Below are 27890 nucleotides of genomic sequence, written 5' to 3' on the forward strand. Positions count from 1 at the left end.
CCTTTGTCGAGGAAAATCGAGACTCTTGCAACATCGCGAGTGGATTGCGGGGTTTATAACAGTGCCCGTTTCTTTTTTTTTTTATAAATCAGCTTTCGGGAAGCATAGACGAGACGTGTACTCGTTTCATTTAGTCGATATTATCGCGAGTATAAAGATCAGAGCTGTATTTAATGAAATTGTAATTGAAATACTTCAATGATTTTATGAATGTATAATATGTATGTGAGATATATATTGTACAATATGAACCAGAAATATTCCATTCGAATAAATATTCGCTTTATTGCACGCGCGATGGAGAACTTTAATATTATTTCCATGAAACTTCGTCGAGTGTTTTGCAGTTTAATCAACTTTGATCTCTTGACATTTACGTTTAAAATATTATTATACATATGAAATACGTATAGTCCCCGCGCGAAAAGAAGGTACATACCTCTGTGCTTGTTTACATCCCCCCTTTCACTAGCTGTCCTACTGCCGCAGCTATCGATCTCTACATATTGGCCGAAAACGGTGACGAAGATCGACGGCGTTCGCTAGCGCCCGATAGCTTTCTTGTCACGCGAGAACTACACTAACATTGTTAAAAGCAAATAGACGTTAAATGTTCCAATTACATTCACTAATTCAAAGGGATACAAAAAAAATTATTTTTCAAAACCGTATATATTTGCATTTTTTCTCTACAGGTTTACTACTTCTCATAAATATTAATCGCAAAAATAGAATTTCAAATAACTCAAAATATGGCAACGTCGTGCACAAAATCCCTTGCTCGGTAAAATAGGTAGGACAATTCCTGAAAAAAGTTGTTAGAGGACATAAAGAACAGATTAAATTACTCTTCGAATAAGTTCTCCATCGTTAAAGGAAGGCACGGCGGCACGTAATTTTGTAATTGTGAGTTTTTAAATTGAAACGGCGCAGCTTTTGCAGCTGAAATTATATCCGAAGTTATGAAAAGAAGTAATTTGCTTCACCAGTTGCAACGGGTCTGTTGACGTAGATATCTCATTTGCATTCTAGAAAGTGGTTTAATCGCGAGCACCGCGGAAATTTATTCGAGATGCTACATCCGATTAATTGCTCTTCCAATGCTGCAATTGTGTGGCTCTTTGGGAGTTCTCTTTGGCAAATGGTACATTTTCGGCTAATTAACGTATCGATTGCACCATTTCGACATGTATCATGTGGAAATGTAAAGGCAGGAATCGTTTGAAACCGGTATAAATAATTTCAGAAATTATTTAATATTTACACCGTAATATCTCCACGAGTATTCTGCGACTCTTTTAATCATTAGTCGTGCGTATTCCTGATCAGAAAAACAGAACCGTGAGATTGGTGGTCTCTCGTGGATCCAGTCATGCAAAATGAAAACAACAGTAAAAGAAATATCGATGTAATCGTTAAAGATAAAATTATGATTAATACTTTATTGAACGTCCGTAAATTCCTTATTTTATTGCCTTTTGAGTAATCAGATCGGTAAAATTCTCAGCAGAGATTCTTTCATCGTACATTGCCTTGGGGATCGGAACGCTCTCGGAATTAATGAATTTTAAAGTTCCCGAACTTGAAATTGACAAGTTTATGGACCGTGTTGTGTAATGAATTTCGTATTCATCGTTTTTTTTTCTTAAATCGGGATTGCAAACATCTAAAAATTCAGATGATACTTTTATTAATCGTGGTTAGGTATAATTACAGACCGGATTTCTTTTACTTCCTGTTTACTTCCTTCAGCTAGTTTCTACTTCATTTCTTTTCCCATACTTATTGTTAAGTGTATTTCTATTCTTGTTTTTTTTTTTCACGTGTTAGCTAGTTCAATATACTTTTTATTGCTTCCATTCCGCATAGTCGTTAGTTTGATTTGTTGCGTGTAATAATGACTGCTTATTATTATCTCTGCTATTACAATCTTGTTGGCTTTAATAACAGCCCGCAGTAACTATTCATTAGACACATATTTCCTTCGTGTGCTGGTTGAGTTTTATCTTCTTAGCTCGTATTGTTTGTGCCGATCTTATCTTCTTCAATGCGATTCCTACTTTTTAATTGTTGTTTATATTACGTTATTTCGTACGTTGCCTGTATTTCTGTATTTTTATATCGTAGTATACTTTCGACAAAAATGAATATAAAGACGTTAGAATAATGAAGGGTGTATTGTTACGTTATTTCAACTTGTTCCAATTATTCAGACAGAAGAAACATTTTTATCTAATACATGTTTTCATTTTCCGCGGTCCAATTATTTCACTGCGAAATGAAAATGTGAATAAAAATGCTTCGCAACATATTGCAAGAAACAGAGGTCAAATAAAAATGTATTCACTGCTTCACAATAGTTTTAATACATTAACAATATTTTCAGAGAATATTAAAGAATAATTTCTAACCGTATAAACTATTAATTTTGAAATCATGTCTCAATTTTTATGCACACGCGAGAGCTTCTAGCAGGAGAGAATCGGACGACGCGAATTTCCATTTGATAATTGAACAAACGCAAGTCGAATAATTGATTTAGTAAAAAAATTACTTGAATAATTTCATCGTTCACTTCGTATACACGCGGCACAAGTCTTTGTTATTATTTCCTACCTATTTGATCGACGAGGGGAACGAACGTTCGCACGAACTATGTACATAACGTTAATTCAATAGAAAGATTGCATACCGAGAGTGCATTAGCGTCCTCTCGCCGGTCCGGCGAGCATGATTATCGGTCGTGGAAATAATTATTGGGGTGCAAGTGCACCGTCGGACAAAAACTCGGCCAAGAAACGCAGCTAAGCGAGGTGTAATTTATTTCGAGTCGACAGACCATGCCCGGCTGCCGCTTATTACCACGTAACGCAAACACCGGTTCAGGTTTAATTCTCGGTCAACCGATAATTTTCTCCTGCCCGCGCATTCTTTCGCCTCTGATGTTGGCTACCCGCTGCTGCGCCGAATGAATAAAACGCGCGACACACTCACACACACACTCCTAAAAGACTGCAAACAGAGTCCAACAAGCGCGGTTAGTTTTCTCGGATGTTGAATGAAAAACTGTTCGTAAACTTGGGTCCACCGTTCCTCAATTAGAAAAACTCATTTCATTTTTATTGGACCGCTCGGCGAAATCCCGTCGCGCTGTATTTTTAGAGAATTTTTACTTTGAAAAGGAATTTTTTGGTTCCTGATTTCATCTTACAAAGGCATCCTTAATCCTATATTTTATTACACAACAGTATAAACAACGACTTGTACGCTGTTCCTGAAAGCAATAGGTAATAAATAAGTAATAAATTTATATTACAAAAAAATCACAGCGATATTGAAGATAATTATGTTATAATTATTTTAAATAATTCCTCTTTGATATGTTGGTACTGGGGGTGTTATTATACGGGGTAGAATTATGGGGGTACAGAGAGAGAGAGAGAAGCAGTAGAGCGGGTTCAATTAAGGTACATAAAGTGGACACTGGGCCCAGATATTATTACGCCAAGTTACATACCATAGTGCTCGAGGAAACAAAGAGAGTGAAAGTTAGCGTGTGTACAGGGCATAGGGCTATAAGGTTTGAGGAGAATTTGAAGAGAGGTGGTGAAAGAAGAATTGCTGCAGAGTGTCTGAAGGAAAAAGAGAGAAATGAAGAGCTGAAAACCAAAAGCAGAATGGAAAGGGAGGAATATTTTAAGAGGAATGGATGGAGTCAAGAAGGTATAAATCGGTTGAGGGATAGTGGGGAAGATGTGGGTTCGAGGTTGAGGAATAGAGATGTAGAGGTGCAGCAGCAGAAGCAATTCCGCTAAGTGGCACAGTCGAAATTTAACTCGCGGTACCAGAAAATAAGAATCTGGGATCTCCCAGAGTACCTGAACAGGGAAGGTAAAGGAGGATGCCAGAAATTAGTAGCGAGAGCAAGATGTGGAAATATGGAAAGATGGAACAGATATTGGGAGAAAGAAGAAGAAAGAAACTGTGAGCTGTGTGGGGAGAAGTTTGGGACACTGGAGCATCTCGTAAGAGATTGCAGGGAAACGGAAAGAGGAATGGTGATCGAGGAGGTAGAAAGTGGTAGACGAACGAGAAGGTGGCGGAATGGCTGGGCAAGATAGAGAGAAAGAGAAAAGAAAGGGCAAAGGAGAGGGCTTTATTAGGATTTTAGGGTAAGAAACGAAAGATAAATCAAAGGCAGAGCAAGTGTAATAGGGAGGGATGGGTAGATGGCAGAAACGGTTTTTAGTCAGTAGGTATATGAGATAAGTGTGTGAATGAGAATGTATATAAGGAATGAAAGGTTAAGATAGCAATGTAAAGTTTGGTTTTTGTAAACCAAGTCCTATTTCTTGGCCGAGAGACTGAAAATAAATAAATATTAAAATATTAAAATATTATTTTAAACAAAAATTAGTTGATTCCAAACGTATTTATATTTTTATTTTTTTATTTTCTTTAAATATTTATTTTATTATTCTTTTCATGTCCTAATTTTTGTTTTATGCATATCTTTTAAAGAAGAATTTTTAATGTAGAATCAAATATGAGTCACAGATAGATCGAATACGATAACTGTTTTATTGATTACCGTTTGTCCGGTTTAATTCGAGCTGATGGAACTTTTCATAGAGATCTAACGAGCTCATTATAAATTGATCGGATCTGTAATGTACTTTCTTCGTCGCTGAAATTGGCTTTCGCGAACTGCTATTTCAAGGAACACAACGTGGTGCACACACGTGCACATTTCTCGATTGCCCACGCCATTATTTTATCGACTAATTTTCCAGGCGCACCCGTAACCTTGGCATTATTCTTTGACTTGATTCCGTTAACTATAATAATCGCGAACTTTACCGGCGCGCGGTGATCGTATAACGTGTAAATATAGCAAACGATCACTTAGAGTTAACGCAAAAATATCGTTGCTTTAAAATTTAAAGAGTCAACTTTATTAACTTCTGCCACTATAATAGCGTGTCGGACCTCTTATGTAGATTCCGCATAAAATTTATGGAACATGAACGTTATCATTTTACTTTTAACAGAAATAAAATACTATTCTTTTGTCACTATTAATTTTATACTTATATTTTATCGTAGGATTAAACGTTGGAAAAATAAATGTAAATTATCTTTTTCTTGCGGGGCATTGTTAGTAACTGCATAATTTTTATTATAATTAATCTCTAAATAACGACCTACTAATAAGTAAAAATTAATAATTTTAAATATTTCTTGTTATTGACGTAAAATAACATAAATATTATTATATTATATAACAAAAATATTAGCTATCTTTCACGATGAATAAAATAGATAAAACAGATAAGATAAGTATTGATTAATGCTAATGCTATGAAAACATGAAAATGTTTATTGTCAAATGACCTGTTGGTAAAATGTTAATACAAGAAATTTTTGACATCCGTCACTGCGTTAACCCCTTCCACTACAATGCCTTTCACGTTGCGTTGATTAACCCTTATTCATCCTTAATATTCTCCGTAATAGGATCAAGCAATTTTCGTTTCGTTTATTTACTTTCGTTTATAGACTTTAATAACAGAAGAATCAAATTTGATTTCGATTTAAAAGATATTAATAATGTTCATATTTAGTAGATTGTATACAAAATCTTTGTCACGAGTCCGACTCGTTAATATAGTGCAAGGGGTTAATGAGAAACAGCGGCAATATTTCGTAGTGGACGCTGGTATTTTGAAGCCTAATTAAAGGGGAATTTTCCAGGACGAAGCAAAGTTGCTATAACTGCGACGCATTTGCAGTACCGTATGAAGTTTTACGTAATAAATCTATAAAGCGACTAAACGTCTAATGGCGCGCTGTCGGAGGCAGTTGAGCGTTTTTCCATTTAACAAACTTAGCGAGTGAAAGTTAACGTTGACGATGAGAAGAACTCCCTTTCTATAGAATTCTTTGAGGATCGGGCTCTTCATTTTTGTTCGCCTAGGTCGACGATACCGGCTACTGTGCGGCGTCACGCTTCCGATTGCTATGGAAATAAGTCGGCGCATACAGTGCGTACACAACGTCGTCATCGAACGAACGTAATCTCCTTGAAATACGCTCTGTGAATACGTAATCCTCTTCGGCACAGACTGCGCGCGTGTTTACAGTATTATTATACGATAAAAACAGATTTGATGTTGCATTGTTTGGAAATTTCAGCTGCTGTTCGAGCCGCGCGCCGATCGTCCAAACAATGCCGCTTTAAAAGTTACGATTAAAAATGTGCAAGACTCTTCCATTAACTGTTTTCCAGCCAGTGTTCGTCGTTTACTAAATGTAATGAATATGTTGCCTCACTTATCTGAAATACTGTCACGTGGAGAAACGTTTGTACATTTTTGTAGGATTATATTAAATTGTTCGAAAAGTACTTCCGTATTTTCAATAAAAATTTCATTTTATAAGAGTATTCAAAAAAGTATTTGATTCAGTATTTTGCTAATAAAAAACAGAACTTCCACAAGCGCGAGTTCTTAAAACTACCAAAAAATGTGAAAAAGTTATAGAACAATTTTATAATTAAATAATATTTCATTATTAAATGATATTTTAAATAATATTTACTTTAAACAAAAACAATCGTCTTTCATTTTTTTTGTAAATGAATAAAGTTTCATAAGTGGTACGATATTGGCCACTTTCACCCACGTGTTCTTTCAGGCATCGTGAGACGAAAGAAGATTTGGTGCACAAACGTAGCATGGAACTGCAGAATCCTCTTTTTGTTTATTAAAAATATTACAGAAAACCACATATACATATAAAAAAACATATACATATAAAAAAACATATACATATAAAACGATGTCTGTAGAAGGACTAACTTTTTTAAAGTCCGAGCAAATTGAATTTTGTTCATATCTTAGAAGCTCTAGTTTACTAAACAATATGAAAAAAGTTTCTACAGAAATTCCTTACGTTTTTTTATCTGAACTTATAATTACAATGTAATTATTCCAGTTCCTTGAAGACAATAATTAAAATTGGTTTACGTAATCTCATAAAATAGAATATTAATTAACATTAACTTTTAATTTACGATTATTCCAATCGTAAAAATACATATATAAGTTATTTATTCAACATACGTGTTACTCGCGGTTAAATATTACAATAACACTCGTTAAAAAGGAGAATAAATGTCTTATTGTCACTTTCATAGCCCAATATAAAATAGCTGCTCTTACTGCTCCGTAAATCTAGCGTTAAATTGATCCCGCCGTTCGATCTTGCAAGGGTCAAGAAGCAAGCGTCTCTCCGGGATTCCAGTTTTGCCGAATCGCTTCGGTGAAAGTTCGTGGGGACGCGCGTCGATAGCGGTCAGGTAATCGCAGGTGAGAGAGTGAATCGCGGTAGTATTGTTTCCGCGAAGCGTGCTCGCGACGTGGCCAAGAACGCGAAGGCAGACGTAGTAGCCGTTTAATGGCCCGATGAGAAATCTGTTACTTGTGTTAAATGCCAGCCAGCTGCGTCCGCACGTGACATTCGTGGGAATGGCCAAGGAACAGGCACCGGGGTTCGTTTCCTGGAATTCCTAGGCACGCGGTACGGAACCGAAGTGCCAACGGCGAACGGAAAAATCGGTTTTCCTCGATATCGATAACGCGGCGTGCGGAATCGCGCGCGATGCTCGCCGGTCGAACTTTCCACGATTGGTTTAACGAGCTCCGAGCCCGAAGCCAAATAAGGACTCGCGCGGACGTTCCCAGTCGGCCGGGGAAAAAGTTAACGCGTCGAGGGTACAGGGAACTCGCATTGTTTCGTGGGTGATCGAGCGTGTTCGCGCGTTCATGGCCGGTGACATGCCACGGCGTTTTAAACCCAGATCTAGAAACTAATGACACAGTACCGTGTGTCCTCGAGATTTTATAATAGCCGTTTCGAGATTGAGTGCAGGTTACTGTCATGGTAACTTCGTGGAAGACAATGGAGTGGATTCTGGTTATTTGGGACACGTCAGAACTAGTGTCTTTCCACTCGATTAAGTGGCTGCTATACAATTACGTATAATAATTTGTGACAGGTAAATACAGTAGTTGAGGTGGAAGTACAGTTGAGGTCAGCATTGGAACGTTTGTTTAAATATTTTTAATAAATCTGAGGAGAATATTAACGTATGGGTGGTGATTCTTCACGAAAATGATTCTGACGTCAAAATTATTAATTATTATTATTATTAACTGCTCGCGTGTTAACCAGTTAGCTGTTTTTGACGGTATTGTTCGTCGTAATGCAAAATGTTGTCGTTTCTTCGCGACGATGTAGTCATAAATACAGCTAATTAGTTAAGAAGGTTGTGTACTTTCATATTCTTTATTATACTATAGTTTTTATAAAAATTTTGTATTCAAACAAAATACAAAGAAGAAGAAAACCAAATATATGCGGTATACAGTAGAACTATAATAACAGCTAACTGGGTAAATTCTGTCTAATAAATTAAAATAAAGCAAAATGCACGTTATAATAATGAAAATAAGAGAAAATTGAATAACATATATTGGAACAAATTCTCTGCTTTTGCTTTCATAAGGTTAGAGGCGTTAATCTTTTATGACTTTGGTTCCTCTCGTGACTCGTACACCTCGAGGAGGGTTCTTGCTAGCGGAACCCCTACTTTCAATTAGACAAGCTTAGTCTACGCTATGAAGTCCAGGAACCCGGTAGTAAAAAGAGGAAATATTTGAGCAAGCAAGCCAGTCAAATTTCACAGATCCTGGTAGCCTAGCACTGTTGGGACACTAAAGACAAGTTTCCAGTCAAACTTTGCTGAAGATGTTTACTAATCACGTTTCACATAGGCGCAGAGCTGGACCACTTATATCATCGATGCGGAAAGCAATAAACATAATAATAAATTATAGTATAAATAAATTCAAAGAAGTAATCGCCTTTCATATTATAGGATGTGATAAATCCTCACTGTTACAATATTTGATAATTTTGTTTCACGTACAATTGCGCGTCATCTACAGTCCTTCATAAAACTATGAGAATGTTCTTACTTGCATTGGAAGGATGTGATTGATCAAATAGACTATTGGAACATTATGGTTTTCCTCAATTACACAACTTTATACAACACTGCAATCCAGAACAGAAACGATACACAACGTTGCACAACTTTCCTCAATGAACCGCACACGCTGGTCTCTCGAATCAAACTGAATCGGTTGCAGAGGAAAACGGAACCTCGAGAACCTAATTTATCTTTATGTAAAGGATTAAGACCATTGCTCGTTCGGATCGAGTTTCCCCGAGCAAATAAGGGACTCAAGTGCAATAAAACGATAAGGATAACATTTTGTAACTTCCAAAGTTTTATAATTTTGACATTGGCAAATGCGCTAGAATGAAAACGTTATAAACTTATCAAGTGCTTCATATTGTTCAATTTGTGATATTTATACAACATTTGATCAACTATGATCTTAAACATTTGTAACACGAATACAATGAAAATAATACAATTTTAATGAAATCTATTTCATTGACATGAAATATCTATTGTTTATATTAATTTATGACTTAAAATTATATTCATATTAAATCATCTAATATGAATATATAAAATAATATAATATAATAAATTAATATAAGCAATAAATATTTCATCGACTACACTTTCTCTCTCAGTTAGCAGCGAAAAGGTTCAAAATTAAAGTATTCTTTACAATAATTTAAAAAGTGTGGTGGAATTTCGTTGTATAGTCAATCTTCCACCTTGAGACATACAGTTTAAGCAAGTCGCCATCTGGCGATAACATGTAATATACCTATATGTATATGCAGTAGAGTGACACGTCCTTAAGGAAGAAAGTCGTTCAAAAGTTATTCCTCAGCCATATCGTTTCCAACAATTCTGAACATAATTCCTAGCAAATTTTGTAACGAGATAAATAAGTGCTAGCGAATTAAATTATCTGCATTTCAGAGTTGCAAAGGAATCGAACCGAGTGCGAATAGAAACGCAAAAGGAAATCTACGCGTGCTCGAGATTATTTGCGTTGCGCTCATTTTATTCATAGAACGACACTGGTTTTACGATCCTTCAACTATTCAGTTTTTCGCGATGGGTACATTAGCATTCTATTGACTCGAAAAACGTCGACTGCATGGCGCGGCATCGCATCTGTTGACGTATTCTCGGACGAGCTACCTAGGATAGTTAGCATAGAAGCGACTAAAGACCGCACGCGCTAAATACCCCGCTTTGTTGCAATTCAAACAAAATGGGTATTACAAACAGTTGCGTAACATGCTTGCACATGTGCAGCGGATACTTGTGGATACAGATGCTCGAACGACGACGGATAACCGGGATAAGAGTTTTTCTCCGCAACCGTGAGATCCATACTCCTAATCCGACGAAAGAAAAAATGAAACCCGTACCGGCTTATACTATGCACTCTGTGCAACCAATTTTACGCAAAAAGCTGTACAAAGTACGTTAAATAACAATTTCATACGTAGTCTCTGATTTTTTGTTCTCTGATCATTAAAATTATGAAAATGAGATACTGTTTCTCGCGAACTTGTCTCATGCACTTTCGACCCTATGCATTTACGATAAATGTGAGCAAGTAAAATATAGGACAAGTTTAATAATGCTGTGGAAATATTTTCACATTATTAAAAATATTGGGAACGATGATATATTTCCATCTAACTCTTCTTTGTCGCAATCGAGATAAAGAACCTTTATTTTGCGTAAAGATCCGCAGAATAATTTCTTTATTTATCACCAGAAAGACCAAAGTTTAAATCAAAACTGAAAATAATTATTTTAATGCATAATGTGATCTGTGCGAATATGAAACGAACAACAGGAAGAATTGGAGTAATCAAATTATATTTACACCTCAGGACTACCTATACTTATACATGAAAATATTTTAACGCTTACACTTCTAGCATCCAACTAAAAATAAAACTGTACGTTTAAAATCCGCCGAAAAATTGATTTATAAAATTAATTCATTCTGAAATAAAGTATTGCTCTTTGATGAGAGAAAATTTAACGTTTTTGGCAGCGATGGACGTAAAAGTGTTTGGAGGAAACAAATCACAGAATTAGAACCGCGAAATCTATGACTGACTATAAAACATAATAGTAGATCTACTATGGTGGTAAAAAAAAAGTAGTTACAAAGTTTTTAATTTAAAAGCAATGTATCAAAATTAAAATTACCAAACAATTATTGATTTTAGTCGGACAATGGTCCGAAGCATATCACTGAAATAGTCGAAGAATAATATTCTATAATGTTCCATACGTGTTATCACATTCACCGCAAAGTTCCGATTTAAACCCCATTGGACACTTATGGGATAAAGTCGAAAAACGATTAAGAAATACGGTTTTTACTTCGAAAGAAGCGTTAAAGCAAAATATTACTGAAATATGGCAATCAAAAGATGCAAATGTTACTTCCAAGTTAATCCACTGAATGAAAAATAGATTTAGGGTTTTTATAAAAGCAACCGATAGCAAACCTTTAATCATTCAATTTAAATAACTATTAAATGTTTCGTTCAAATACTTTTGTGAGCCACTTCTGGTACGTATTTACGATAAATGTACTGTATAAACGGTATATGTATATTGTTGAATTATTTTCAGCTTTCACTTATGTAATCTTAAGATTCATCCCTTGTTACACGTATAATATGATTTCAAACGCTTCAGTTTAGCATATATATTTCATTAGTTGAATTTAGAAATGTAAGTGTTCGAATACTTTTGCGTACGAGTGTATTTGCATGAGTGCACTGTTAGCCAACTTTAATTTAACTTAGTCTCGAAGGATAAACATCCTTTTCTGTTTCTTCCTTTAACAGTAAACGCTGATTGCAATTTCAAATGTTTCGTAATACATGTATGCACAACGAAGATAAACCACGTGCAGATTTTGGTTAATACATTTACGTGCTTGTATGCGCGGCGCACGTCACGTCTGCTAGTTGGAGAAGAAGACAGTTATTAAGCCGGCAAGAGCGTAACATGCTCATCCCGCCGATTACCCAGCTTTTGACAGTCGACGATGCAGGTGAGAGCGAGCGTTACGTGATGCGTTTCCAGGAGTTCTGGCGTTCCATCGACGTTTGCCTCGCGTTTTCCTCGAGATCGTTCGGCTGTAACGGGCTCCGTTTTCTTGCCGCCGCTCTCATAAATCGAAACTAGGCTTTCGCTTCTTATTTGCATGCGAGCCGAGATGAATAGCACAGGAATACCTCCGAGGCGTAATTATTTCGAGTAATGTTATACCGAACGAAACAGTTCAATCTGCCGCGAAAGTTCTGTGCACCGGTCCGCCTGCCATAACTGATCGATACCCGAATGAAATATTAACTATTTGACTGACGCGTCACTCGCCTACACAATGGGAACAAAACCAATCGTGCGTTTGCTATGGCGAGCTCCAAAAAGTATTTCAACGCGAGCCTCTGACTTTTGTCAAATTTGTCGTTTTATTCAGCTTTGAACGAAAACTGCTAAATTTATTAGTGAATATTGCTAATTTTATACGACAGCAATTTTGCATATCGCTGCAGAAAATAAAGAACATTTATAATATTGAAGTCGTACATAAATTTAGGACTGACCCACGGAAGTTTTATCCGATTTCTAAAAGAAACATCCTTATGAATACAAATGGAAATTATTCGCGAAGTACTTTCTCAGGATGTTCTAAATACCTCGAATTTAATGTCACTTTTCAAGCTAGATTACCATTAATTTGCAAGAGAAAATTTCGCCGGTTCTCATTATACTGTTAAGAACGCTAAACTTTTTACCAAACTCGTAGTTGTGTAATTATCGCATAGTCGGTGTTTCTGGTGCGTAACTAAATTGTAAAAGTCGGCGAATTCTTGGCATATCCCCTGATTCTCATTATTCATTAAAATAAGTTTGATAGAGATTAAACCAATAAAATCGTCAGCGCAGAAAATCAAATTCGTGAAACTTTCCTTTCGGTTGAAATGGAAGTTGTAAATTCGTATAATGTCTTTACTTAGTACGAAACTGATTTACGATACGCAAAAATTTTCCGAAAGTGATGAAGTACAAACTTCATTGATCCGATAAAAATCGGTTGAAGTAATATTTACATCAATATGCATATTGTACAGCTTATTGCTTCATCGCGAAACCCGATATTGTAAATCGGACCTAAAATGTAATATTAAACGTTTAACATTTGCAGCATCATCAAAATGCCAATAGTATCTCACGATGAGAGACTGCATATAAACTTTTAAATTAAATTGGCTTATTTATATATTAAAAACATCAAAAAGGATTAGCAATAATTGAAGTATCCATTAATCGTCATTTATTAATCACAGGTTTAAAATCAATACATTTACTCTACAACAGTTGATATGATTACAACGACTTTTAATAAGAGATCGATTCGTTTCAGAATTAAATATCCAAGAATCGATGAAAAAAAAATCGAAGAACAAATCGAAAAAATCGATTTTTAAGGAAATTGATTCAGAATCGCCAATCTTGGATCAAACGTTCCCACGTGTGCGAGGCTTCCGACGTTCCAATAGCAGCCCGAGCTGTAGATAATCGTCCGACGATTACGTTCACGGTAACTCCAATCCGTGCAAACATTAATTACACGATCGTGTCATGGAAGGAATGCGTTTCGCTTCGGGGTATAAGCGACCGCGATGAAAAAACGGGAAAAAATAAACGGTTGGTGTCACAAAGCTGGCGAACATCCTTATATGTATCGACAGAAAAGCCGCGGATCTTGATAGATCACACGATGGTATCGCGGTGACTTCAGGTATATTTAAATGCAGCCTCTGTCATCGTGCTTAAAGGAAGCTGAACGTGTCAATTCGCGGAAGCGATCGGCACTCTTAAATAACAGCGCGCCTTGGTAAACTTTTCACAAAGTCTTCGGCTTTTCCATTCACCATCTTTCCTCGCGTTGCGTCGCACGCAAACGCCGCAAGTTATTCGAACGCAACGGCGCGTGAAATTCACTCTAATTGTGTATAGTTATTGTTGTCTTTTACCATTCCGACCATAAAGAGCTTCGCAGTCACGGAGATATCTATCGTTGAAACGAAGTGAAAAGGATGATTGACGATTCCTCGGATTTTGTAATATTTGGACAATAGTCCCCTTTGTTGCGGAAATGCCTGTGTGCTAATCTTGGGTATGGCACGCACGTCGCGTCCGTAAAGATCGCGTGCATTTCATCTTGTATGCAGAAGGGATCAGCGAAACTTAAACATCGACGTGCGTAATCTGTCGATTAGAGGCGCGAACACGTTCCTCTATTTGTCGTGACAAACTTTTATGACCACGTATATAGGCTCGTTTCAGCGTGAAGTCACAAATAAGTGAGGAACTACGCTTGGAAGCCTTGACGATCAGTTGTACTGGAAAATGAACATTGCCTTCATAATCGATCTTATACTTCTGTTCGGGTTTTAACCAGATCTGAATAAAAATAGCTCCTCTAAGAAATACAAATATTTTTTCTTTCAACTGTGTGTTCAATGTAATACTAGCTGAAATACTTTATTGATTTTGTACATGTATTATAAGTATTTTAAATCTATATTTTAAAATATAAATTCGATCAGATGCAATTTCTGTTCGAAAAGGCTCAGTCCTGTGGTTCAATGCTAAAATAGTTTCTATGGGAAATGAATTTCACTATCTACATTCATATAAAAGCTATTGTATACCGTATGTACATATAAAAATTATACAAAATCCATACCAATTTTTATCACATTTATATTACAACATACGCCAACCGCTTTCAATGCTCATAAGTAAGTCAATAAAAATCATAGTAATAAACAAAATCAACCATAACTAAAATGTTTTGATGTTTCTAAACATCGATGCCTTGGAAGAAATGAACCAGTTAGCTATTTTTTATGAGTATACTCGCTATGAAGATATTATAACATTCTGTGTTCTGAGGAGTATAATTTGTCATGGAGAAACGGTAACATTTTATGTTACGACGAGTATACTCGTTATTAAGAAATGGTAATATTTCATATTTTGATGAACATTCTCATCACGAGGAAATGGTAACATCTTGTATCATAACGAGTACAGTGATCAAAAACAGCCTAATTTCGTAATTTAAATAAATAAATATTAATAATCAAACTAAAAAATAAAACAGTAACTTAATAACAACTTAATTCTATATTATATCAGCGACGCGTACACTTTTCAAAGAGATCGCATTTGATTAAATATCCAAAACAGTGTATATTCTAGCGCAGCTAGTGAATTTTTTCGCTGCCACGGTTTCACAGAGTCGTTAAGTCTCTAAATGTTTTCCCAAGGTATAACTGCGTCCGAGACAGGAAAATTGCGAGCGCTCGGCGTCGGCAAAGCGACAAAGGCGGCCGTGTCTTATCGCTGTGTTTCCACGTAGACCGAGTTCACTTGTTTTCACGACTATGAGTACGAGAGTACGGGTACAGGAGTACGCGGGTACACGGTCGCGTGGAATGTAGCCGAGGATCGAATCACTCGTAAACACAGAGAAATAGCGGAACGCGATATGCAAATGGTAACGCGTCGGCGTAGCTTGAGCAACCGAGTGAGAACCGCTCATTCACGATCAAACATTTGCCTCCGAGGCATCGCAGCGGCTTCAACATAGAGAGCAATTTAGCCTTCTACGGAAGAATAAAGCATCTGCGTGGGACGGTCTGGAAGTACGCCACCCTTGGCTCCTCTAAGAAGTAAATAAAAGGCTCTTCTTCAATGGCGATGCTTAAGCAGGTATTCCATTAGGCTGCGCAAAAATAATTACGGTTTTCATCGCCATTCACCGTGCCCATTTTACGATAAATTATTATTCGATTCTGCTCGTCTATTACTTTGTTTTTACAAGCATAAACGTGTAAACTTAATAAAAGAATATTTCGACAGGATTTGAAACATTTTGACAGGTTTTTAGAAAGTTTATCTATTCTGTTATGTTAGAAAAATCCTAAAATTATTTTACTTTTTAAAGTTATTAGTTTACGTTATTCGCGATAATTTTTGGATAATTGAATAATTAATTGAACAGTTCTTAACCCTCTTAGAACCCTACAACGATATATCGTTGTTGGCTATTGTTGACAAGATAGTTTTCTTAATATTTTTATTAAACAACAATTTCATTTCTTATTTCTTCTCTCTTTTTGAACTTGTTATTTATCAGGCTTTTCAAAATTCTTGCAATTTCTTTCCGAAACTTTATCAAACTTCGTCAAATGAGTTTTAAACATTTCGCTCAGATACAGAGTCTTTTGGCCGGTACTAAGAGGGTTAAATATAAATTGTCGCCTGTCGAACTTTATCATCGTAGGTAGATAATGATATAAAGTATTTAAACTTATATTTCATATAAATATAAATATAAAGATAATAATCGAAAAATAGTTTTTAAGATTTTATTTGATACATGTGTGTGCATTGATTCCAGCATTATACAAATTTGTTTTCAAAAGATTATTGGCAGAACCTTTTTTTTAATTGAAGCTTTCTAAGAAAGGTAAAGAAGTAACAATGCACAATTTCTCTTGTATTGTTTCTCAACCACGGATACGCTGTCATCAGAGAGTATTTAATCACGATAGAAGCAATGAGGCTATTGATGCACCACTTATGTACAGAGGTCTTGTAGTATCTGGGACAATGAAAAACGAGGTCATGTAGAGCATATGTTTACGTTAACTTCTTTTTATCGTTCATATCATCTATTCAATAGTATTTCCCACATGCCCATTAGTACATCACTACAAAATAGGACATTTCACCTCGTTAATCTAGAATCGCGAAATGAAATGTTAATTAATTGCCACCACATTGGCAACTTTCTAAAAGCCTTTGCAGTCTGCGACATCGTTATTGTGTATCAGGAAATTTTAATCGCCTAGAATTTTAAACGAGCTTCGGCACTTCGTTTCAAAATGGCCGTCGAACGGGTGATCGAATAATTTTTAGCAGCCATTTGCAGAATCGTCACTCGAACAGATATCTTGTATAACAGATTTTTCAATTTTCAATATCGGCGCGTCAAAGTCCGTTATTGACGGGCTTTTATCGCGAATTTGCTCCCGCCCACAGTCCCGGCGATCGTTCAGGTTATTGACTTCGCGCGCCACGTGAATCGAGCCGAGTACTCGACGTACATACATGAAATAATTATTCTCAATAACCTATGTGTATTGTCGCAATTTATACGTGAATGTCGCGCTAATGAACGTATCAACGGGGACCGTGTGCTCCGACTCTAACGACACCGAACTGTCACGATTAGACCGCAGACCTTTGCGCAAAATAAAAATTGTTCAAGTCAATCGTAACAAGCACCTACATTTGATATGAAAATGTCTTTTCTTTCTTATCATAATGGCTAGAACTTCGTCGATCGCAGTAATTTCTTAGGAGAGAAAGAGACTATATTTATTGTATATTTACATCTACTTTAATATCTGAATATTATTTACAAGAGAATAGAATTTGATTTTATGCTATTAACTTTATCAGTTAGTATCAGTTAGCTGTGGTGTCCCTTTTTCAGAGTGTGTACGTAAACCTATACGTGTCGCGAGTATCGAGCGATGACAAGTATACTCGTCAAATACAGACTAAGTGTTGCTGTTAAATTATTGGATCAAAAAAACAGTTCTGCTCTATGACAGTAACAATTTTGTTACTAATATTTATTTATTCATTTAACAATAACATATACTGCATACATAATACACGAAAAGCGAAGGAAAAGTCAAATACTTGTAAAAGTTAAAAACTCAAATTGCAAAAAAGAACGATACATACTAGCACTTTGCACATTGAATAGCAATACTGTAACATCTTATTTTTATAGCAATGTAAACACCTTCGTGTAGGATTGTTTGTTGATTAAGTGCCTTTAACGCTGAACTAATTGCCTTTCGAGTCTTGCTTTTATATTTAAAAAATGTTATCATTGCACATAAATAAATTCATTATACACATGAATTTATCTCAAATTATACTTTTTTTTGTCTGTTTTTTTTTGCTATATTTTGGCCTAAAAATATTCTAAACATCTTGAAATTTCAAAATATGTTTTTGTTTTCACAAAAATTTCAATTGAAATAGTCAATTGTTTCGGCGCGAGCTAAATGTGAGTTACTCTAAGGTAATTTAATTGAGAGATACTTTCGGTTATCGCTTGACTTCACGTTGAGAAATTAATCGCAAGTGAATATTTCATTAAATCAGTCAAGTTAAAGTATAAATTGCTTTAATATAAATGTTTGACAAGCGAGGTAATGCTTCGAGAGACAGCGGTTGTGCCTTGTACGGTTGTAGTTGATGGAGTTCTGTATTTCTTATTTTGGTCGCACCTTTTATACTAATTTGGTGGCCCAAGAGCGTACCAGTCAATGGTCACTATTTTTTCCGGATGACAAGAAATACTGTCACTTATCAATGACGAGTATACTCATCGAACACAACTACCTGGTTAATCGTTATAAAAACTTCGAGCCTACGGAACAATTAGAATCGCAATTACTAGTGACCTAAATCAGGGGCGAGAAAGCATGCCGTCGGGGACCAAATCGAAATGTGTTATTGTTACGCGCAGTCATTAACGTAATCGAAAATCGATGGCTAGTAACCGGTGGACACCGAACAAGTGACGAGGTGAATCTGATAACATCTGCCAATTAATCTATCATGCTTCCAATGCTCCTCCTATATAAAGTCCCGAGTTGTTAATGTCAGTGGTCGCTCATGAATATTCACGGTCCATTCATTCGATTGACTTTGTTCAAGTCTCGGTAGCTTCGAAATTTAAGTTAGGTGCCGTTTCTATATCGAACGTGTGTTACGAATAGCTGAGTAGCGGTTGCGTTACTGCTTCGACAAGCAGCTATTTTTATTCAATACAAACTTTACCAAGAAATTGAAATTGAAGAATCGTATGGACTACAATTGCAATGCAGTTAGGTGAATTGGATTCTCTTCGCTTTTCAATCGCGATTCCATTGCGTTGGGTAAAATTCCATCGACCAGACCATCGTGATTCTAAACTCCGGATGACCCACGCTTTTTCGCTCTTCCGTCCTTCGAAAATAACATTTGCATCGATCCAATGACGATACGAAGTAGAAAGTCACCCACGCAGCCGCGAACAAATTTCCAATTCCACGGCCGTGGCAGCTTCTCGGTCACAATTAACGCGATGACACCACGACTCTACACAGTGGGATGATCGACGTTGTCCCGACACGTTTCGATCTTTCATCGATGATTTACTATGCAGAACCGGATGCGCTTGTGACGGCGGGCAGACGGTGATAACTTCTCGTACAGACTTCGATTGCAACAAATTTCTAAAACGTCGAACTTAATACCACACGTATTTACGTGAGATAGTTGATTTTACAATATACTGTTGCAAGGAGTTTTTAATAGCAAAATCTGTTACATCTGCAACTATGCTGCATACCATTCTATCACTAACTTACTGAGCCCTGAAAATAACTACAATGTGTCTTGTTTTGTATTGTTGGAAAAGACTGTATTTGTCAAGAAGAGTTATTGTCATTTTTATGTGTGCTTTGATAAAAAAATTTATCCAATCATTTTCTACGGAGAAATCTTTCTAATTTCAGCAACATTGAAACAATAGATGTGTAGCCAGACCGGCTTGATAGGTTTAGTTGTATACGTTATCTGATATGTACGATAGTAAGGCGAAATAGACATTTTAAAAGAAAATGTCGAATCTCGAAATCTCAGTTTTAAAATATAATCTTTATTTCTTTATGTAGATATATAACGTGAATTTTAAGTAGAATTTGTACAATGCCTATATTATTCGAGACGAATATGATTTAATTGTTCTATAATCATGTGAAGTATTTAAAATGTTTTTTGATATTATCACATTCGCGCTAAAAATTTAAAAAATTTCATAAAATTACATTTCATTCAAAGGAATGAAATAAAGCAAATTTATACGGCATCAATTACTTCAACATTCGTACACCGTGGAAATTTGAATAAAATTAAGAAATTTTAATGTTGATTAGCATAAAAATGTCTCCATTCGGTCATCTAACGTCGAAATTAAAACGGGGATATGGCTAAGTAAATGGTGTTAACAATATGAATAAGAGTCAACTACATTGAGGTAACGCTGCTTCGATAATATTCGCGCTTGATCTGCGAAATTGTCCGCCATTTTGAAAAACGTGGAGGTCGAAAAGATACTTCCGCTACCAACTATGGCACCAGTTCATTAAACAAGACAGATTGCTTACGATTGCCAATGATTACTTACATCAGGGCAGAATTAAAATATTCAATAAACACGAACATTTTGCACTCACATATTAGTTAATTTAGGATACACTTGAACTTTAACTCCAACACGTATTTAAGACTTATGTAATCACTCATGTCTCACAGACCGCCAACGGTTATTATTGACATAAAAGTATTAAATAAGAAGGCGAAATCAATTTTACTAACTTTGCAGATTAATAACAAAGGGATCCAAGTACGATTGAGTAGAAGCAAGTGTACTAAACACATTCCTTTTTTACAAGTTTTCAGACAATTATATTATCACTACAAATGAATAAGTGATCGGTAATAGTTAAGGACGAACACAATGAAGACACAAAAAATAAAAAGCAAAATGCATCTTTCGTTAAGAAGACTTCAGTAAGGATAATTGCACTATTTATTACACTCGACGAAGTTAAATCTACACCGTGACAAAAAGCGACGATTCCAAAAATCAGACTCAAAGAAGTATACACTTTGACGTGCTTTCTATCGCGAAATCATTCGGATCAAAATATTCTGCAGTGTTGAATCCACCTTCGGCAGCATCCTCGTTATGTGCCCGCGACTGGTCGGTTCGCGATGTTCCTCTAAAGCACGTGTCTGCACAGACATCTGCCAGATCTAGCGAAGCCGCGCGATCGCTTATGCAATCCTGGAGACCCAGTTAATCAAGAATTTCCATTTCCGAGGCGTACCGGTTTTCGGAGGGGGACAATGTCACGATCCGTCCAGCGATCGTGCACCGATGGACCGGTTTTCGCGAGCCCCGACCAGTTCGACCCGCGCGAGAAGCTTGCTCGAAAGGAAAACTCGACTCACCGACCTGTCAGTGCTCGGCATCGTTGTGCCGCGTCCCTGTCGCCGTTCTGGATCATCGCCGGGGATCGAGGATCTACCGCTCGGACAAACAGAGGAGGAGGCGGCGGTGTCGATCTCGTCGATCGATAACGGAAACGGGCACGCGCGCGCGTGCGCGCCCTCGAGATCACCCTGCGACACACGCGATCGGGAGAAATCCACAAGCTGGTCCCCGCACAGACTCGAAGAGGTGACTGGGAGATTCTGAGGACCGACGGTTCTGGTTCACGACTGGTTCTTCTCCTTCTCCTTCGGCCTCCTGGCCCCTTCCATTCTGCTCCGCGGAACACCAAGGAAAAAGAGACGGATGTAGTTTACGAGCGGCCGGCACACGGTGCCGGACTCGAGAAATAGAAAAAGAGGAGAGACAGCAGGAGATGCTGGGTAGATGCAGCGACGCCGCGAGCGACCGAACGACAGGTTGCTTCTACGGACTCCCGTACCAGAGAGCTCGAACCCGATCCCGACCCGACCAGAGGGTGAACAGACCGCGCGGGCCCCACCGGCCGAAAAGAAGTCGATCAGGCAGGGGTCAGGGACGCGTTCGCGACTTTCGGGGCCGACAGATGGTCCGCCGGGGATTTGCCACGAGGGGAACACCGGTTTCGTCCTGATCCTCCTGCTGAACAGATTTCAATGCTGCATTATCTATTCAGCTACGATCAGCATGCTCTGCTACACTTTTTTTCTTCATCGCAGATGCGAACTGGAGACCTCTCTATGCATTTCGAACTCGTTGAAGCCCAGGAAATACTGTAGGCCACAAGGGTTTCTGGTTGAGTATCAATTTGTAGCATTTTTAATTTATTAGCATTATAAAGTACCTTGTTGGTGACATTTTTGGATTTTGGAAACAAGATTAACTGCTGAAGAGGTGGAAATGGAAGGCAAAGTGTGGAAAAGCGTTTGTTGGACTTAATCAAGTGATTTCATTGATATTAAAACCTGGTGTGACTGAAACTCAATATGTGATTTTTTTACTGTTTTTTGAGACTGTAATCGTGATTAACATGTCTGTTACTGAAAAATTTGTATGGTATATTTTATGCTATTTTAATGTTGGCAGTACAGCTTTCATTCGTCATTTTCGCTATAAAGTACCTTATCTGGGGCATTTGTGGACGTTGGAAACGAGATTAACCGCTGAAAAGCTCAATTATGGAGTTCGATGGACCTAATCGAGTGATTTATTTAACCTCTTGCAATATATTATAATATCGATAACAGGTACAGAATAACAATATAATAACAAGTTAGACTCGTGACGAACATTTCGTACGTAATTTAATAATACGACTGCCAATCATTTCTATTAAATCGAAACAAAGTTTCAGTCCTCTGTTATCAAAATCCGGGAATGAAATCAAGTGAAAACAGACAGATAACAAAGGTCCTCTCGTTTCATCAAGCAAATTATTAAGAACAACGTAGTTCTAGAAAAAATCGTAATGCAAAGGGTTAATAAACTAAATGCATCTAAAACTCAATATATGACTACTTTACTGTTTTATGAGACATTAATAAAGAATAAGATGTCGATCGTTTGAAAACTTTTATGGCGTAATTTATATTGTTTTATTATTAGTAGTACACGCTTCATTCAAAGCTGGGTAAGGCGACAGATAGAACTCGTGTATCGAATTTTAGGGGATCGTTGGGGAAGGGAAGCTACAATCTCAGAATTTGCAATTGGACTGCGGGGTTTAGGCATTCACTGATATAAATGATACTTCTAACCTCTTAGGCACGGCTGGACTTTGCACGAATGAAAATTTTTATTACTAAATTACCATTCCTTTTAATATATATTTTGTTGGTATAGCTATATATAGTATTAGCTATATTCTTTTCTTGCTGTATTGTACATATACACTTCTACTTTAATAATTACTAATACAATTCAATAAAGCACGAAACATCTACGAAAGCCACTATAATGGCGCGTCGTGCCTAAGAGGCTAACCGTCTTTTGTTTCTTAAAACTGATGCAGACAATTTTGATTTTTTACAAAGAAACGAATATTTATTTACATTATAAAAGATCTCGTAACAGATAGCAGTCATTTTGTGTGTTGAATAAAATTCACAAGTGCCCATGCTTCGTAAAAGCTCAGTTTCTCCACATACACCGTCAAATATTTATCATGATCCTCTTTGCAAATGAAGACAGTTACTAATACCTGCGTAATAGATCGAAAAACTTTGGCAATTACCGGCGGTTTCAAACTACGATGCAAATGTTCGACTATAATTTTAGAGACATTGAGAAATTACATCGAGAGATAACAACGGGAAATATGATGGATTCAATTAATTATAGGAGCGAGTGGATCGAAAGAGAAATTTCTATGATTAGAGATCCACCTCAAAATCTCGACGAGGGTGCAAATAAACTTCGTCACTCGGCCCTCGTAGTTAGCCGAGTCAATATTAACTGTGTTGCGATAACACACCTAGGAGGTGTGCTATTTAACGAGGAACTACTTTTTAAGAAGAGGAAGACTGAAGGTTGCACAATCGGAATACGATTAGCACGATCAACGAGTTTTCATCTCGCGTTATGTAACTGCTTATAAACGAGATATGAGATCACACCCGGCTAATTACCAGCATGCTTTCACGCCGATCGTTTTACGATGATTGCTCCACACGTTTCGTCCACTTCGTAGATAAACAGGATTCTGGCTGTGCTGATTGGTATCGAAAAAAAAAACAGGAACGTTATTATCAAACGTTAATGTATAATTTCGACGGTCCTATATAGAAAGTTTAACTGGAAATAGCGACAATGAGGCAATCAAAGGAATCTGAAATACATAAACGAGTATTCGCTGCAGCCTCATAGCGTTGGATTTGTAATTCATTATTAATACAAACGTTACATAAAATAGTATACTGAAATACTTGAAACAATTCCGATGTAAATTTTAAACAATTGAGCACCAAACCACGCATACAAAATGTCAATATAGCGACAAATATGTATTCTAAACATTCATTTATAGACAAAATTATTACTATTATTGTGTTTGATATTTGGGAAAGTAATCTAATTGAATTAATCCGAAACCAATTAAATCCTATTATTAAAAATTCATTATCTTACCGATCGATGTGCATGATGTAAGTGTAACATGTTAATGAAGCAAATGATGCGATTCAATAAGGCCTGAGAAAGTGCAAAATAGTCTCATAGTGTGAATAACTATGCATAAATGGAGAATCTAATTAATCTAAAAGCAACCAAAAAATAAATTATAATAGACTTCTTTAATTAGTTAACCGTTGCGGTCTTTTAGAAATGTGTGCACCAAAAATGTATCACAAAAAGTAATCGATGCAGCGATAAATAACGAAACATGGTACTCCGTTCATACTATATCCAGTTCTTTTTTCTTATCTCTTCATTATTTTTCAGGTTTTAATTCTCATTAAAATTGCAATTTAACCAGCAGATCGTACCACGTCAAAAACAGCTAACCGGTTAATTTTCTTTCCAGGAAACGGTAAAATTGTTTGCTTATCTATTTATTCCGCGATGTTATCTCCGCACAGAGACAGAGAACCGTGAACAACAGTTACAACAGATTAACCACGAATTACAGAGGAAACGTTTTCACTTTTGCACTTTCCTCGCACCGCGAGTCCAATCATTCTAACACCTCTGCACACGGAAGAGGCCGTTAGACGGACGAAGTGGGGCACTGGAATTTTTTAAATACAGCTGTGTCGGCGGAGCAATATATTTACCTGTTTCCGTGACAAATTCGACCGACCTGATTATTCCTTTGAGCGGCCGCCGAGACAGGAAGAACGTGACGGCGAGAGAACGGATGACGTCACGGTTTCACCATGAAAAAATGGTGCTATTCAGTCGGCGGGCCCCCGAAGGCCCTCGCAGGACCCAGGATCTCGCCCGGTCGACCCTTTTGAACGTGCGGATTGGCACACGCGGAGATTTGTTCCTTCGATCCAGGTAGAAGATCTCTCGGTTTCGAGCTCGTGCTCCAGAATAGAAGTACAAGTACTCGGAACCTCTCGGTCCGTGCTCGCCAGAAGCACACTTCAACGAAAAGCCGATCTTTTTTCATCCGTCGTCTTGTTGCTCGGACAGGAAGGTCCAGGCGCATTATGTGCAAGTAATTTAATCCTGGACCGGCCGAGTGAGGTCAAAATGACCCACGGTGATGCTTCAAAGCCGTCGTATCTGGTTATAGCAACGGTCTACCTGAAACCTTGTGCACTCTATCTTTAGGCCGATGTTGCAGATTCGCCGGACAGGCAAAAAGGCTGTCTTGGCCGAGCGACGAGTTCGTTACAGTTCAAATTCTAGCGTCCGGGAATCCGGCGAATCATTTGTTTTTCGATTCACGTCGAGTTCTTTCCTGTTCATTTTTAGGTGGCCGAATGTCAGAAACAGTTGGCAAATCTTTAGAACGATGCAAGTTGACGTATGGTACTGTAAGTTGGTGTTTGTTTTTCCGCTTTACGTGGTCCATAGGCGACTGACACTAGCTGCCATCTGTATGGAGTAATGCTGGTAAGCTGTGTCTCATCCAAAGTGCTCCAAACTATCAAAGCAACTATGGTTACTCCCGAAAGTATTCGGATACTAGTATAACATTGTGTTTACATCATGTATTTGTATAAATATACATTAAAAGGGGAGAAATCCTTTACGGTATATTAACTCATTGAGATACAGGATTTCAGAGAATAAATAAACCCATGTTGCACAGAAATTTTGTCGCGTTTTTAATTAAACAAAATTAGCATTCATTTTTAATGTAAAGTATACAAAAGCATAAACAAATAATAATTCAACTGAATTTGTTGTTATACATAGAGATTTAAATAGTCCTAACGTGCCACATGGGTTTACGAATGAACAGCGCAAAAATGCAATATTACGAGGTGGGTTTAGAAATGTCCCACTATGCGTTACTGTACATAAAAAATGGGACATTTTTAATTCCACCGTGTCCCAAAGTATTAAAGTAGAACATATAAACGCCAAAATACAACACACTTTCGATTTAGTATACAACGTTTACCCATATCATTGAAAACTTACAAAAAGTATTGAATTTTCATGTTAAATTTTACGAATTTTCAAATGAAGTTCAAAGATTATAAAAACATTTTTTTAAATTTTTGTTACTAGTTTTATGCCTCTATTGTGTAACAATATAGTTCGAGAAGTTTGAAATTTTTTAAATTATTATTTATTTTTTTCTCTGTTTTACACAATTTTAGAATTTGATTATAATACGTATATTTTTTATTGCAATTGTATGATCGAATTCTCTTTATTGGAATGTACAGTCAAGTATAAGACCCTTAAAATATAATTTCTTATTCTTTAATTCTTATAGTCTTGTCAAGGTTATGTAAACAGATATAAACTGATGACGTTCATGCATGCGCAACAACTATTGATATAGGTTATCTGTCCAATGAATGAACTATGAACGTGTATCCTTTTCACATTGAAATGTACGCGCCAGTTTTATTGCACACTTAAAGATGTCTCGCATATGCCATTTTGTTTTTGCTTAGAATTCGTTTTTTATTCCGTTTGTTTAATCAACAGATGTCTCAACGACGTTCCATAACATTCAGTAGTCAATATAAAAATTATATTAAATCCTTTGCAGTCAAAGGCTCCGAAGCTGAACTTAAAGAATTAATACTTAAAGAATTGTTAAATATGTGATTATTATTTAGAATAGCATCGAGCGCAAGAGATCAATACAAATCGCACTTTAGAGTAAGTTCTATGAAACTATTAGTTTACACAATATCAAGCGTATTAATACGCTTTTCAGAAAAGTTGTAACTATCAAAAAATATTGTGTTGAGAGATGTATGAACTTGCTTGTGAAACAAACTTGTAAATTAACATTTCGACGAACATACTATTCACTGGACGAGATATCCTACATCAAATTCAGTAGTCGAATACAGGATGATGCTTCAGTGAGAAGAATTTTCGGAGCTCGTCATACGTCCTGCCACGAGCGGAGTTACCTTGAGAGACGAGGTTTCCACTCAATGGCAGAGCGTGTCCCTCAAATTCGAGTCACGTCGCGCACGATCGCCCTCGGAATCAGATGAGAGAATCCGATAATCACGGCGGCATCCTCGCGACAATTCGCTCGGCCGGTCCTGGCGCCAAAGTCAACAACAGTCGATAAAGCGATGGCAATGACCCGGACGGGGATCCCTGCGAAAGCCTCGATTGCGTCCAGCTGGTGCACTCCCAGCAGTCAACAAATAGATCTCGCGGAGGTTCCAACCTCCGGGCTCAACTTCTCGATCCGTTACGTCGGATGAGTCAAGCATCCACTTGAACTCGCAGATACGCACCGGTCACTCTATTTTAATAATCGCACGGAGTCGCGCACCTCTAATTTTACCTCGTCGCCATCTTCCGCAGATCTCACCCCGGCTACCAGTTAAATGCCCGCTTTGTTACGCTTACCGGGAACCAGGGGTGACTCCTCTAATGATGATGCCACGGAATGCGTAATCGTTCGCGTCCACGCTGCTGCACGGTACCATAGGAAGTACTGTAGGACAGAAAATCATAATAGAGTAATTTACTGAACGTTCGTAGTAACTAGACATGGACGCTATTGAAATCACA

General features: G+C 37.1%; 1 protein-coding gene across 3 annotated transcripts in view; it reads right to left on the reverse strand.

Annotated features, from left to right (window-relative positions):
* Kank (KN motif and ankyrin repeat domain-containing protein 2 kank) overlaps positions 1–21454 on the reverse strand; it is a 111002-nt gene extending 89548 nt beyond the window's left edge. The window contains exon 1 of one of the 3 annotated variants that reach the window (XM_078192417.1): positions 21207–21454. The gene's annotated coding sequence lies outside the window, so the exon portion shown is untranslated. Of the gene's footprint in view, positions 1–9041; positions 9168–21202 lie in introns of those variants that run through there. The other 2 variants (XM_078192418.1, XM_078192419.1) reach the window with 2 other exon arrangements.
* Positions 21455–27890: the final 6436 nt, after the last annotated feature.

The sequence above is a fragment of the Augochlora pura genome, chromosome 10 (assembly GCF_028453695.1).
Source record: "Augochlora pura isolate Apur16 chromosome 10, APUR_v2.2.1, whole genome shotgun sequence".
Classification (NCBI taxonomy): domain Eukaryota; kingdom Metazoa; phylum Arthropoda; class Insecta; order Hymenoptera; family Halictidae; genus Augochlora; species Augochlora pura.